General features: G+C 38.2%; 1 protein-coding gene across 1 annotated transcript in view; it reads right to left on the reverse strand.

Annotated features, from left to right (window-relative positions):
- The window catches only part of LOC127876533 (protocadherin gamma-B4-like), a 194,205-nt gene extending 181,957 nt beyond the window's left edge, over positions 1-12,248 (reverse strand). The window contains exon 1 of the mRNA XM_052421826.1: positions 12,028-12,248. The gene's annotated coding sequence lies outside the window, so the exon portion shown is untranslated. The remainder of the gene's footprint in view (positions 1-12,027) is intronic.
- Between the last annotated feature and the right edge of the window lie 397 nt (positions 12,249-12,645).

Here is a 12,645-nt window from a genome sequence, read left to right on the forward strand (position 1 = left end):
TTTTGAGTGCCGTGTTTTGGATAACTTGTAGCTTTTTAAGTAGTTTATCGCTGGCTGAGTTATATGCTATGCTTCCGTAATTTATCTTTGCCCAGATAGTGGCTTTGTAAATACTCATAAGTGCTTTCTTGTCTGTGCCCCAGTTATTTTTTTGGATGCATTTGAGAAAATTAAGATCTTTCTGGCAGCGCACTGTTAATTTGAGGATGTGTTTTTCCCATGTTAGGTATTTATCAAATGTCATTCCTAGGAAAGTAATTTTGTCGAGGTACGGAAGTGGAGCGCCACATAGTGTTAATAGCGGAAGTTCTGCGATTTTTTTAGAAGTTGTTTTGGATGCACGGTTAGAAAAAACAATTGCTTGAGTTTTAGAGGGATTAATTTGAAAGCCGTATGATGCACTCCAAGTTTCTATAGCAGTCAGGGCTTTTTGAATTTTATCAATTGCTAGTTTAGGCGACCATGAGGTGGTCCAGATGGCCCTGTCATCTACAAAGAGGGAAAGATCAATTAGACCTGTTTTATTTTGTGCATTATGCTTATGAATTGTGCGTTCTAGCGAATTCATTGTAATGGAAAATAATATGGGGGAGAGAACACTTCCCTGGGGGCAGCCGTTTGTTGTCTCGACAGTTTCGGAAGTCGCGTCATGTAATCTTACTTTTATTTTCCGCGTTATGAGGAAGGCTGCGAGCCATTTGAGCATGGTGCCCTCTATACCTAGTGTATGTAGCATATGAATCGCATGTTCATTCCATAGTTTATCGAACGCGGCAGTGAGATCTAAGAAAATGGCTGCTACCGATTGGCCTAGATTTTGAGCTCTTCTGATGTCGGCTTCGAGGTGCACTATATGATCTTCGCACGAGTGGTGAGCTCTACACCCTGATTGATTTTTCGAAATTAGGTTGTGTTTTTCAAGATAAGCGCATAATCGGGCTTTAATCATTTTTTGCATTAGTTTTGTGAATGTTGATGTTAATGAGATCTGCCGGTATGAGGCTGGTGATTCTTTGGGTTTATTAGGTTTGAGGATCGGTATAATTGTTGCCTCATGCCATTCATCAGGGAGGGTGCCTTCGGCCCACGATTTATTGTATAAGGCGAGGAGCTCTTGTTTTGCAGAGAGCGGGAGTTGTTTCAGTATTTTGTAATGTATATTATCATCACCTGGCGCGCCATTTTTACAAGTCAGTAAGGCTGTTTCTAGTTCGAATAAGCTAAAAGGCGAATTGTATTTGTGAGTTTTGGTCTGTGTATGAGATTCGAGCCATTCTGGAAATTCATTTTTAGTTTTAAGTTTTCGCGCAATGAAGGCTCGAGAGTAGCCTTCGTCGCTGCTTACCGTCTGGTAGTGGTGTACTAAGGCTGTAGCTTTATCTGCGTTTGTTACAAGTATTTCATAATGATTGCGGAATATCGGAGTTATAGGAGGCGGTCTGCCTTGCATACTGTGTACTTGAGACCAAAGTTCTTTGCTACACTGTAACTCCAATATAAAGTGCTCCGTTATAACGCTGAATCCAATATAACGCGGAGGGTGCTTGGATCCCATTTTTTCTCCAACCTTCCATTTGATTTCTGATTCAAATCCGTATTATGCAACTTCATGTATTTTCAGACAATTCAAAGATGGCGGCAATCACAGTCATGTTGATTGCTTTATTCAACCGTCCGTTGAACCGATTATAATCGCCTCGAGGTTAAACAACACCGACAGCTAATTGGTGTTATTCTGTTGTTTAATGTCAATAAAGGTGTGAAAAACTCGCGTGTCAGTGTTTATTACATGTATTCCTCATCAGAGCGGTCAAGTGCAAGCGGGATAGTAATACAATTCAAGTAATTCAAAACGATTGAAACATTCTTACTTTGATATGGTTGCAGTTTGACTATATTAAATGAGCGGCTGTGAAATATACTGCCTACTGAGTACTGTATAAAACAACTGTTTCTGTCATTTCATTATCATTCTAGTATTATGTCATTTAATCTTTCAGTTTGTGTATAAGAAATTAAATAATGCAGACGATTTATTTACATGCGAACGCAGTGTACCGGTAATTGTTAACAGAGTTTCACTTTCATTTTCGCGCGGTATCAGAAAGTCCCCGGGAAACACGTTTTTGCATGCGTATGACGCAATAAAACAATTTTTTGTACATGAGTTGTATTGCATTCAATCTAAATTTAAAGTCGCTCGTCCAATGAAAGCTCTGCCCCATAATGCACTGTACTCTTAACACTTCTGAAAATGGCATATATGCGTACGGTTGTGTTTACGAATTTCTTAAACATATATCGTTATTAATGTTCAAGATTATTATTTTTTAAGTGATGTTGCAATTTTATTGGATTATCGGATAAATGTGCACATAAGAAAAGCGGTATGTATACTGTTATCGATACGATTCGGTTTATATGCATGTTTTTGCGTCAACACAGCATGGCAATATACATGACCTATATTACAGGCTATTCTATACCTGTTTTTTCTATAGCGCCCTGCAGTAAATGTGCTTAAAACCTATAACGCGGATCCGTTATAACGCTGTTTCGCGGCTTGGACCCCATTGACTGCGCTATATTGGAGTTACAGTGTAGTGGTTTTATACGAAAAATTGTTACAGAACTCGTTCCAGCTATCTAGTTTTGCTTTTTTGATTACTTGTTTTACTGTAGCGCGGGCTTCTTTTAGTTTTTCATATTTGGGAGCCATTCTGATTCTGATGCATTTTTTCCTGCATTTTTCGCGGTATTTAATTGCGGTTTCACATTCCTCGTTCCACCAAGGTACTGAGCGTTTAATTTTTTTAGGTTTTTTGTTGGCTATGGGGATAGAATTGTCTAGCGCTGTCGTGAGTGTATTTAGATAGGAGTGGAAGTGAGTGTTAGAGTCAGTATTATCTTCGTTGGGCAGAAATTTGTTATTGCATTGAACTTTAAAGTTATTCCATTGATCAGGTGAAGCCTTATGGATTTTCCACTTATGTTGTATTGACGGAAGGGTGTGTTCAATTTTCAGTTTTAGATTCACCACGATAGGGAGATGGTCGCTACCAAATGAATTGTCGCGTACATTAAAGTCGCTTCTCGCTTGTAATTTAGCTGACGTAAGGGCGAGATCGACCGCGCTGTCAGAATGGCCGGCGCGGTCGGCCAGTCTCGTGACCTGTCCGTCGTTTAGGAAATTAAGGCTTGTGTTATTTAGTAATTTTAATAGATTTTCCGCATGATCGTCACATCATGGATCGCCCTCGGGGTTCCAGCAAGGGTGTTTGAGGTTAAAATTGCCAACGATAATATTGTTTTGTCTGTGGTCTAGAGATTGAAAAAAATTTGAGTAGTTTTTGAGAGTATTTTCTTCAGATTGAGCGTATACACATTGGATACGAAAGGACAGGTTTTTATCGAGGTAGAGTGTGATAGCACACGACTCAATTGGGCAATCTTGGTTAATCTTAATTTCAGTAAATGGGATTCCCAATTTTACATATATAGCTAACCCCGTGGCCGATGCCTTTTTTCCTTCTACTGATCTCACGGGTTCTTGGTATCCTTTTAATTGAACTTGTTTACTTTTGCTTTTAAAGTTGGTTTCTTGGATGCATACAAAATGTATCTCATTATTATTTACATAATTTTGGAGCTCATACAATTTGTTATTGGTATCATGACAGCCAACCCCTCGGGCGTTCCACGACATTACGGTAAGATTTGAAGTAATATTTGGTGCTGTCGTAGCCATTGAGGGGCTTGTATTGGGAGATTGTACAAGCTTAAGAGGTTGTTCTATTAATATAAACCGTACGCGTGGCGGAAGTATATCGGGAACGGCGGCGCGAGCGCTTGCCTTCTGTGATGGCTATGTCGCATGATGATAGGATTCGGGCGGAACCGGTTCAGATTAAGTTTTTTCCTATGTAGGTGTAGAGGCGAGCTCTCATGGTTCTTTGGTTGCATGTAATGACGTTGGAGTTGTGTGCGTTGTGGTGTTTGTTGTTGTTGTTGTTTGGGGGTGACCGGGTTGTTTGTGTTAATGGTTTGGTTATGGTTTTTTGCTTGCTGGGATTGTTGTTGTTGTGTGGGAGGAGGGTTCATAACCTGTTTGGGTTTTGTGGATTGAACAGGCGTTAGTGATGGTTGCACGGGCGGTGTTGATTTGATGTTGAGTTGCTCAGCCTCTCTTTCAGGGAATTTATTTTTGAGTAGTCAGTATTTCTGCTTCGGATTTACCTACCAGCTGTTTAGCAATTTGTTCTAGGTTGGGGCGCTGATTTGTTGTATTCATGTTATTAAGGTAGTTGTTTGTAAGTCGAATGTTTTTGCTGTTTATTGTGGTTTGGTACTTGAGGTACACTGGGCACCCCTTATACGCCGCGCTGTGGCCTCCACCACAGTTTGCGCACTTCCTAGCGCTCCTTGATGTGCACGACGCGTGCGAGTGGTTACCCGCGCAGTGTGGGCATTTCGCATTGTTTTTGCATACGTGCGATACATGGCCGAACATCTGATACTTAAAGCACCGTAGGCTGGCGAATAGTGCGGGCTTAACGCTGTGGCCTAGGATATTGGTTGGCGCGTTTTCGGATTTAAAAGTAACTGTTATAAAATTGTTTCATGCTCCACTATGGACAGCCTCTACATTAGGTTTAGATTTTAGGTCATTTTTTAGCTACTCGATGTTCGCATTTTTGGGGACACGAATTATGCCTTTGCCTAGTTTTGGTTGCTTGGTCAGTTTAAAGTCGTAATTGCCAAAGGAGAATTGATGTGCTTTATGGATCACGTCTTTTCTTATTTTAAATAGCAGTCCGGATTTTACTTCCTTAAGCGGTTTGGCTTGTTCTGATCCAACCAACTTCACAAAGGCTTCACCAATTGCCTTGGCCTTGTTGCGCGGGAAGATCGCCGCGACAGTGCCAAGGCAGAGGGTGAGCCATATTGCCTGTCCAGGGCCATAGTTGTTAGATTGCCTAGCGGACTGGGGCCTAGGAGGTTCATTAGGTATATTCAAGGGCTTGTCATTGAGGGTTTGATTGACCTTTGTGGGGGTAGAGTTTGTCGGATGCGTCGCGTCATTTTTTATCAGAGTGGCCGTGAATTGAGGGGAGTTAGGGATAGAATCAGGGATGGTATCCGGGCTTGGATCCGAGTTACGTGGGACGTGTTGATTTGGGGTCAGGGGTTCCTTAGGGGTTAACGTGACTGTGTACAGTGTACCCATTTCCGAATCTATTGAGAGGTCTCCGGCGCGGAAAGAAGATTTTTGGATCTTCGGAGTCACCATTAGCGTAGCGGTTACGTTTGCATACGTTTTCATTTTTAACGTTTTTGTGACACGTTGCATTTTTCCCCTTATGGATTGGTCTTTTTAGCCTTATTAGTACACGATCTACGTTTTATTATCAGCGGTTTGAGTCTGAACGTCTAAAGTAGGTCACCGATATTGGAACTAAGAGCGCGCGGACGTGATGGAGATACCGGCAGGTGCGCAGTTGTATTAGAGCGGAATGTTACTGGCTTGTTAATGAGGTTAACCAAAGAAAAGTAATAACCCAAGTTAATTTCTGAAATCTAGAGGTACAGTCAATGTACTACTACCTAAAACTAGTTTAACTGAAAAAAAGGATTAGTTCAATGGGTTAAAGATGGTAAATAATGTAAGATTTAGCACTTGGCAAGACTTACTACTTCCGCGACCCTTCTTTGTTCTCAAAATCCACCCACTTTATCACACTTAAGTGAGATTAAATCACTAATGATATTGATCCCACTTGGGTTATCTTATTTAATTATCCTCTATTAATCCCTGTAATTACTTATGATTCACTAGTTTACTGATTAAGGAATTTCTGTCAGATTTGTTCCTAAGAGAGGCACTGTAAAAAAAGTACAAGAAAAAAAACTATGATCCTATTTGATTTGAATAATTCCTATCTTCCCTTAATTTCCTTACACTGATCCACTTAGAGCTTATTGCTGTTAGAGCACTTTCCCCGAAGTAGGACTTCAGAGGATAGACCCTGACTTAAGATTGAGCTTGTTACGAGTTTTGCTAAGGTACTAAGTTGGAAGACACGGTTGTAAGATAAAAATTAGTTAAGATAATCCAATAATCCTGATATTGCCTCATCTCCAAAGCAATGCCTGTCCAATTAGGCAAAAACGCTACGTGTCAAAATCAATCAATTAACGGGAGGTCCTATTATCTTGTCGATTGTCTCGTAATCACAGTCAAACAAAAGGGGTTAATTCGTTGTGCATTGGCTTGCTCAAATTTGATGGCTGTGCAGTTTTAACGGATTACGCGATGCACATTCATGAATAAATCCAGTTTCACCCGGATTTTCGTGGTGTCAGTTTCATTCACACTCATATTGCGACAAACAACACGCCTTTACGCTCAGCGCATACAATGTAAGTTGTAACAGTTTGACGTCATAGCTTACACCGCGCGCGCCACTCATGACAACGTCTGAATTCATCATCCGTGTTACACGCAGTCCACGTTTTAAGAGTATACAGTGACTGAAAATTAAATCAGCACTGAACTATCTCATATTTATATACATGTGCTCTTTTCAAACACGCAAAACACGTGGCTTGTATCTAGTAACGGATGTAGAAATGTTTAATTTGTCAATTGTTTAAGCAATTTACGATGTTAATTATAATTTAGAGGTCTGGTTTAAATAACGTTTTTTGTGCATTGATCTTAAATGGATGTTAAATTTGTTTATTCCAGGTAAGTTACATAAGTAATTTAACTAATTGGATAATTGGATATCGCGAAAAAATGCGTACCAAAAATACAAGTATGACTTCATATAACGCTATTTGTATACATGTCCCGGAAAATCGGCAAATGTCCTGGAAAATTTAGCACAATGTCCCGGAATCGGTCTGAAAATTTATGGCATGTATGCCAAATATGAAGTTGCTATCTTCAATATTGCAAAAGTTAAAGCCAATGTTAAAGTTTTCGGACGGACTGACTGACAGTTCAAATGCTACTTATTCTACCCAACCGGGGGCATAAAAAGCTTAATTAACTAAAAGATAAAGGTAAAGGAATCTTGATTAGGCTAAAATATGTTGTAAGTTGAACTAACATCTCCCAAAAATTATGATAGCTTGATCTTAAATCAATAACTTCATTTAATTATACTCTTGTTAAGTTTCCAGTTTCACAGTATATTGGCGAAATATTCAAAATCTTTTTGCAACACATGTTTCTTCATAATTATGTAGACTTAACATTTTCTATATTTAATTATCATCGAATCAAGAAAAAAGGTCCAACATTCAACCTGGAATACCACACAAAAAATGTATGGTCGGTAACTACAATTGAAACAGCTCACTGTTCATTGACACTGCATCCTTTAATTAGCCGCACCTCATTGGCATTGGCTCCATCTCTTGTGGAAGAATGAAAAATAAACTATTAGATCGAAAAGATGACATTTTATGTGCATGCAACAACTTGCACATGTTCAAACAAATGGTTTGATGTCGTAAGCAATTTCATTGGTTGGACATTTGTCGACAGACTGGTTTCTGTATTTTTACAATCAGACGTAAATAAAACTATCTAACTAAGATGATAATTGTTCAATCTTAAACAGAGCAGAAACTCAAAGCTTTAAGCAGTCCTCCCCTAACCCCCACCCCCAAAAATAAGAAAATAAATAAGATAAAAAATATGATTTAAATAAACGCAACAGAACTTTTAAAAAAACTTGGCTAAAGGATTTTCCATGGTTATGAACTGATGATGATCAAATTGCTACATTTAAAATATGTAAGTCTTTATATGTGTATTATATACTGCTAAAAAGACTGTACCATTTATAAAAATGTAACTGAAACAAGCAAATTATTTTCATTATTAATGATTATTTCCACAATATTTTCCATTAATTAATAAATGCGTTTATAATTTTTTTACATTTAAATTTAACGGACAAGTGTAGCTCAGCAATGGACAAGCTAAATTTGCTAAATGGTTGTCCGTGGACAAGTATAGGTTTTTTAGATTTTGCCACCCCTGAGATGTTTTTCATTGAAAAATCATTGATACTGTCATTATTAACTACGTAAGCCATTCGATATTTCGCTGAAGCTACAAATCAAGAAGTCATGTCAAAGCCTGCAAGCAGGCGTCATCGGATAGAAGTCCCTGCCAGCATAAAGAAGCAGGTCTGCCAGTACAAGGCTGACCTGCCTAAGGCCACAATCAAAGACATTAGTCCTGGTTATGAAAGAAACATCCCTTGAGTTGGGGAAGTCCACTATTGGAGACATCCTAAAAATGAAAGATAAGTGGCTTTCAAAGAGCATCAAATACCTCAGACACTGCACTCCTAAAGATAAGCAACTTGAAGACGCCATCTTCACGTGGTTAACTGATGTGACATCACACCAAGCCCCAATCAACGGCGAGATGCTGCTGTTAAAGGCCAAGATGCTAGGATAGCAGTTAGGTGTGGTCGACTTCGGCTACTCCAAGTGATGGCTATACCGCTTCAAGAACCGACGAGGCATCAAGTGTCGGCTGTATGAAGGGGAGGCTGACAGCGCTGACATGACAGCCGTCAATACAGGAACGCAGCAGTTGCAGGAGCTATCTACATCTACAACCTCGACGAGTCCGGCCTGTTTTTCAGGCTTGGTCGGAACGCGATACAAGCTACAAAGAAGGTGCAGGGTACCAAGAAGGCAAAGGAGAGACTAACAGTTGCGTTGGCTGCCAATGCATCGGGAACAGACAAGGGTCGCCCGTTCGTGATTACCAAAGTCAACTGCCCGAGATGCTTTGGCAAGTCCTAAAACCCAAAGATGTGCGTGCAGTATCGCCACATCCTGAAGGCCTGGATGATGGCAGATATTTTCATCGACTGGCTCCAAGATTTCTACAAGCACTTTAGGTGCTGCATTGAAGGCATGCAATAGACAAATGTTCCCAAACATTTATACAATTTTAAAAATTGCAGCAACGTTAGGGAATGTCAAAACAAGTTGTCGTTCAACTGTGGGAGAAAAAAGACTCACTGGTCTGTGTCTTATTTCAGTGCACAGGGACATTGATTTGAACCCAAGTAACATTGTCCAACAATTTGCAAGGCAGGATTCAAAGAAAAATAATACTGCCTTGTAATTTAGAGACCGATTTAAACAATGAAGAAAAGGACTTGTGTAAAGTTAAAAAAAACTATTTAGTTTTTGAATGTTTCTAATTACAGTTTGAATATTATTTTTTTGTGTACATGTTTCTTGTTGAACTGTTGAATGTCGATCACAATTTTAATGAAAATTAAACATAGTTAAAACACAGCGTTTTATGTAGCTTTTTTATGTTGAATGCACCAATAACAAGCAAATTTGTTGAATTGATATCCCCCGCGAATATACTTCTGGACACAAAAAGTTGTCTGGACGGATGGACAACACCAACTTGCATCATCCTCTTACAGAGCTCCAGATAAGGTTTTGTGAATATCTTAACGTTACTACCAGAGTTTCAAAAATAATTCCTAACTCTGAAATTTTATTTTCAACGTTCCTACTAAGTTTTCGATAATAATTCTTAACTTTTCTAAATGACCTAAAAATAAATAATAATGGTTATTTATAAGCAAAAAATTAAAATAAACATACTAGCAACTTAATTTAAACGAGTTCAACAGTGTCTATTCAGTATTATACAATTTTATTTTTCAAATACCTTCATATGCCCAAACTGTGCTTAGATTGCATGCCTTCCATTAATTTTTACATATTTCACAATTAAAACGGGTCTCCCCTTCAATCTTTTCAACGAATGGCCACGGGCATTGTCCCTTTCACTCATTCAATATTTTTTGTTTAAGTTTGGACCTGTCGTGTCCCATTTTTGTAGCTTTTCCGACTGTTTCTGCAACTGAACATACAACATCGTATAAGATTTTTTCTATAATGTCTTTCTTAACATTCAACTTCGGCTCACTTTGCGTAAAATATGTTCAGGGTTCGACATTAACTTTTTTTACAGCAAGACCATCGGACCAGCTTCTCTTAAAATGTACTAGCCCGAATCTGATGTCTGCTAGACCTTAAATGACATAGCAAATAAACACAATTGTGTCATGTAATGGTTTAATCGGATTTATCAGTAAATAATCAGAGAACACCAGGAAGTTATTTGTATGCATAGAGTTAACAGTTATTGCTTTCTTCTTCAAGTTCAAGCCATGGAAACTCAATTTTCCATTTAGGATAAAATTGTTGTTTTCATTTTTCTTAATATATACGTTTCCTGTCAGTTTTACCATCAGATTCTTCTTTATCAACTGATTTGTTGGACGAAATTACTAACAAAATCCATTCTTTAAATTACATTCTCTCGTCTGCTACGCCAAAATGTTTACATTGACTATACCGATTTTCAATAGAAGTGGTAAAAACATGCTGTTAAGTTTTTCGACACTCTAAAAAATCATTAATAATCATGACAACTTGACCGATGGAAAACAGCAATTTCTGGGGGAAGCCCTCCTTCGCGTCTAAAAATAGTGATGAATCATGTGAATGCTCCGCGTTTATTTATATATGCTAGTTTTGTTCTGATAACTGATACAAGAGTAATTTTACACATTAAGAAAAAAAGGTTTTTACAGCAGTTAGTTATAGTTCTATGAATCAGTATAGATTTTTTATGTACGTTCAGTCCCACAAGCTAGCACGCAGTTATACTAGCCCGACCACCGATCTTACTAGACAATGTCTGTCGGACGTGCCTTAGTGTCGAACCCTGATGCTAAAAGCGTGTTCTTGCACGCTTTGCAGTTTTTTAGGACACTCTCGGGGCGCAGTCATTGTTTTTTGACAGATAGACTGTACACGCCGCTTTTATTGGAAAAAATGCGCTTTGTTAAACAAACCCGATAACCATTTTATATAAGCACCGAAAAGATCTTTATTACATGAAAATAACTTAATAAAAATGGATACGAACCGATGTAAAAATAACATTCGTAACTTGATTTTGTAATTCTTAATAGTACGACAAGATTTTAAAATAAATACGTAACAGACTTGAAAATAAATTGTAATTACGAAAATACAACCCTTTTCTGGAGCTCTGTCTTATCCGTGTATATACTCCTACTAAGTTTCAATGAAATCCGTCAAAAGCAATTCCAAGATATTGCTCCGGAAACACAAAAGAGCATTTTTTCAATACAAAGGGCCATGACTCAGTTATTATCCGATGGCGTACAATGCCATTTGGCATGCATCATCATCTTATCTCTATATATACTCGTACCAAGTTTCAATGAAATCCGCCAAAGCACTTCCAAGATATGGCTCCAGACACAAAAAAGCATTTTTTCAAGATACAAAGGGTCATAACTCCGTTATTAACAGATGGTGTACAATGCCATTTGGCGTGTATCATCCTCTTATCCATATATCATTAGATGAAAAGGTTAACAGGCTGCTTGACCACAGACAACACATTAAAGCTTACCATGAGTACGATGAGTTCTAGCGAGATATAAACAAACCATACTTTCTTAATAGAAAAAGCTAGTTTTTACAAAATTTAGCAAAACTACTTTTATGAGCCTTTACCCCAACCATTGACATGTTAAGTTTAAATTGTTTGGTTCCCATAAGACAATATTTTATTTTCATATTCTTTATTGATTGCCCTTATTTCCTGAACAGGCAAACAATCTTTTGAAGTGCATGCTTCTTCTATTCTTATTTCTACCAAATATATATTGGTCGTTTTTCAAGTCAAGTCAAGTAATATTGTTTATAAAGTCGGGGTTTTAAACATTACAAACACAAGCTCTGAAGAGCTTTTAAAGCCGACTTATACATAACATTACATGATAACAACATGATATATAGTACATTTAATGCATAACGAACAAGAAACAAAGGCAAGACAGTAGACTTTCTTGTTAGTCATTTGCAAACTGAAAGTGACACTCTACAAGACTTGTGTTTAAAAACTGATTTTAATTTACGTACCTTAATCAAATGGCTGCATGCCTTCTTCACATTTCTGAGAGAAATCCCAGAACAGCTTTCCCTGTGTTCCATAGGTAGCTGTGGTTGTGTGCATCCCACAATCTACAAGTGTGCTTGCATTTAATGGCGACATGATAAAATGCAGGTTGCTTTGTCATTGTGAAAAATGTGTTGTTATTTGTTGCTTTAGTTTTTAGACCAACACAACCTTCACGTTTTGTTCATGGCTGTTTTTTGTTGCCACGAGTTCAGTCCACATTCTCTTATGACTTTAGAAGAAGACTTGGGAATATGCAGCGATGTATAAAACGACATGGTTTCTGGAATGTAATCAGCAGCGCTCAAGAGTTCCGCCCATTTACATTAGAATGGTGTTTCACAAGTCAGATGTTAGCGATATACTTACTTTTTGGTTCATCAACCTCGTGTGAATTTCAACTTCGCACAGCCTCTGATCTCTCCAAAAACTGACTGACGACTGACTGCATTAGGCGGCAAATTTTCAAACCACACGTATGGCAACACGCCTTTGACTATGCGAGGACGGTAATTAATGTGTTCCGTATGCTGAATTCTATTTAAAAAATGTGATTCAATACATTTTCAATTTATTTCAGT

Source organism: Dreissena polymorpha, chromosome 4, assembly GCF_020536995.1.
Source record: "Dreissena polymorpha isolate Duluth1 chromosome 4, UMN_Dpol_1.0, whole genome shotgun sequence".
Lineage (NCBI taxonomy): Eukaryota > Metazoa > Mollusca > Bivalvia > Myida > Dreissenidae > Dreissena > Dreissena polymorpha.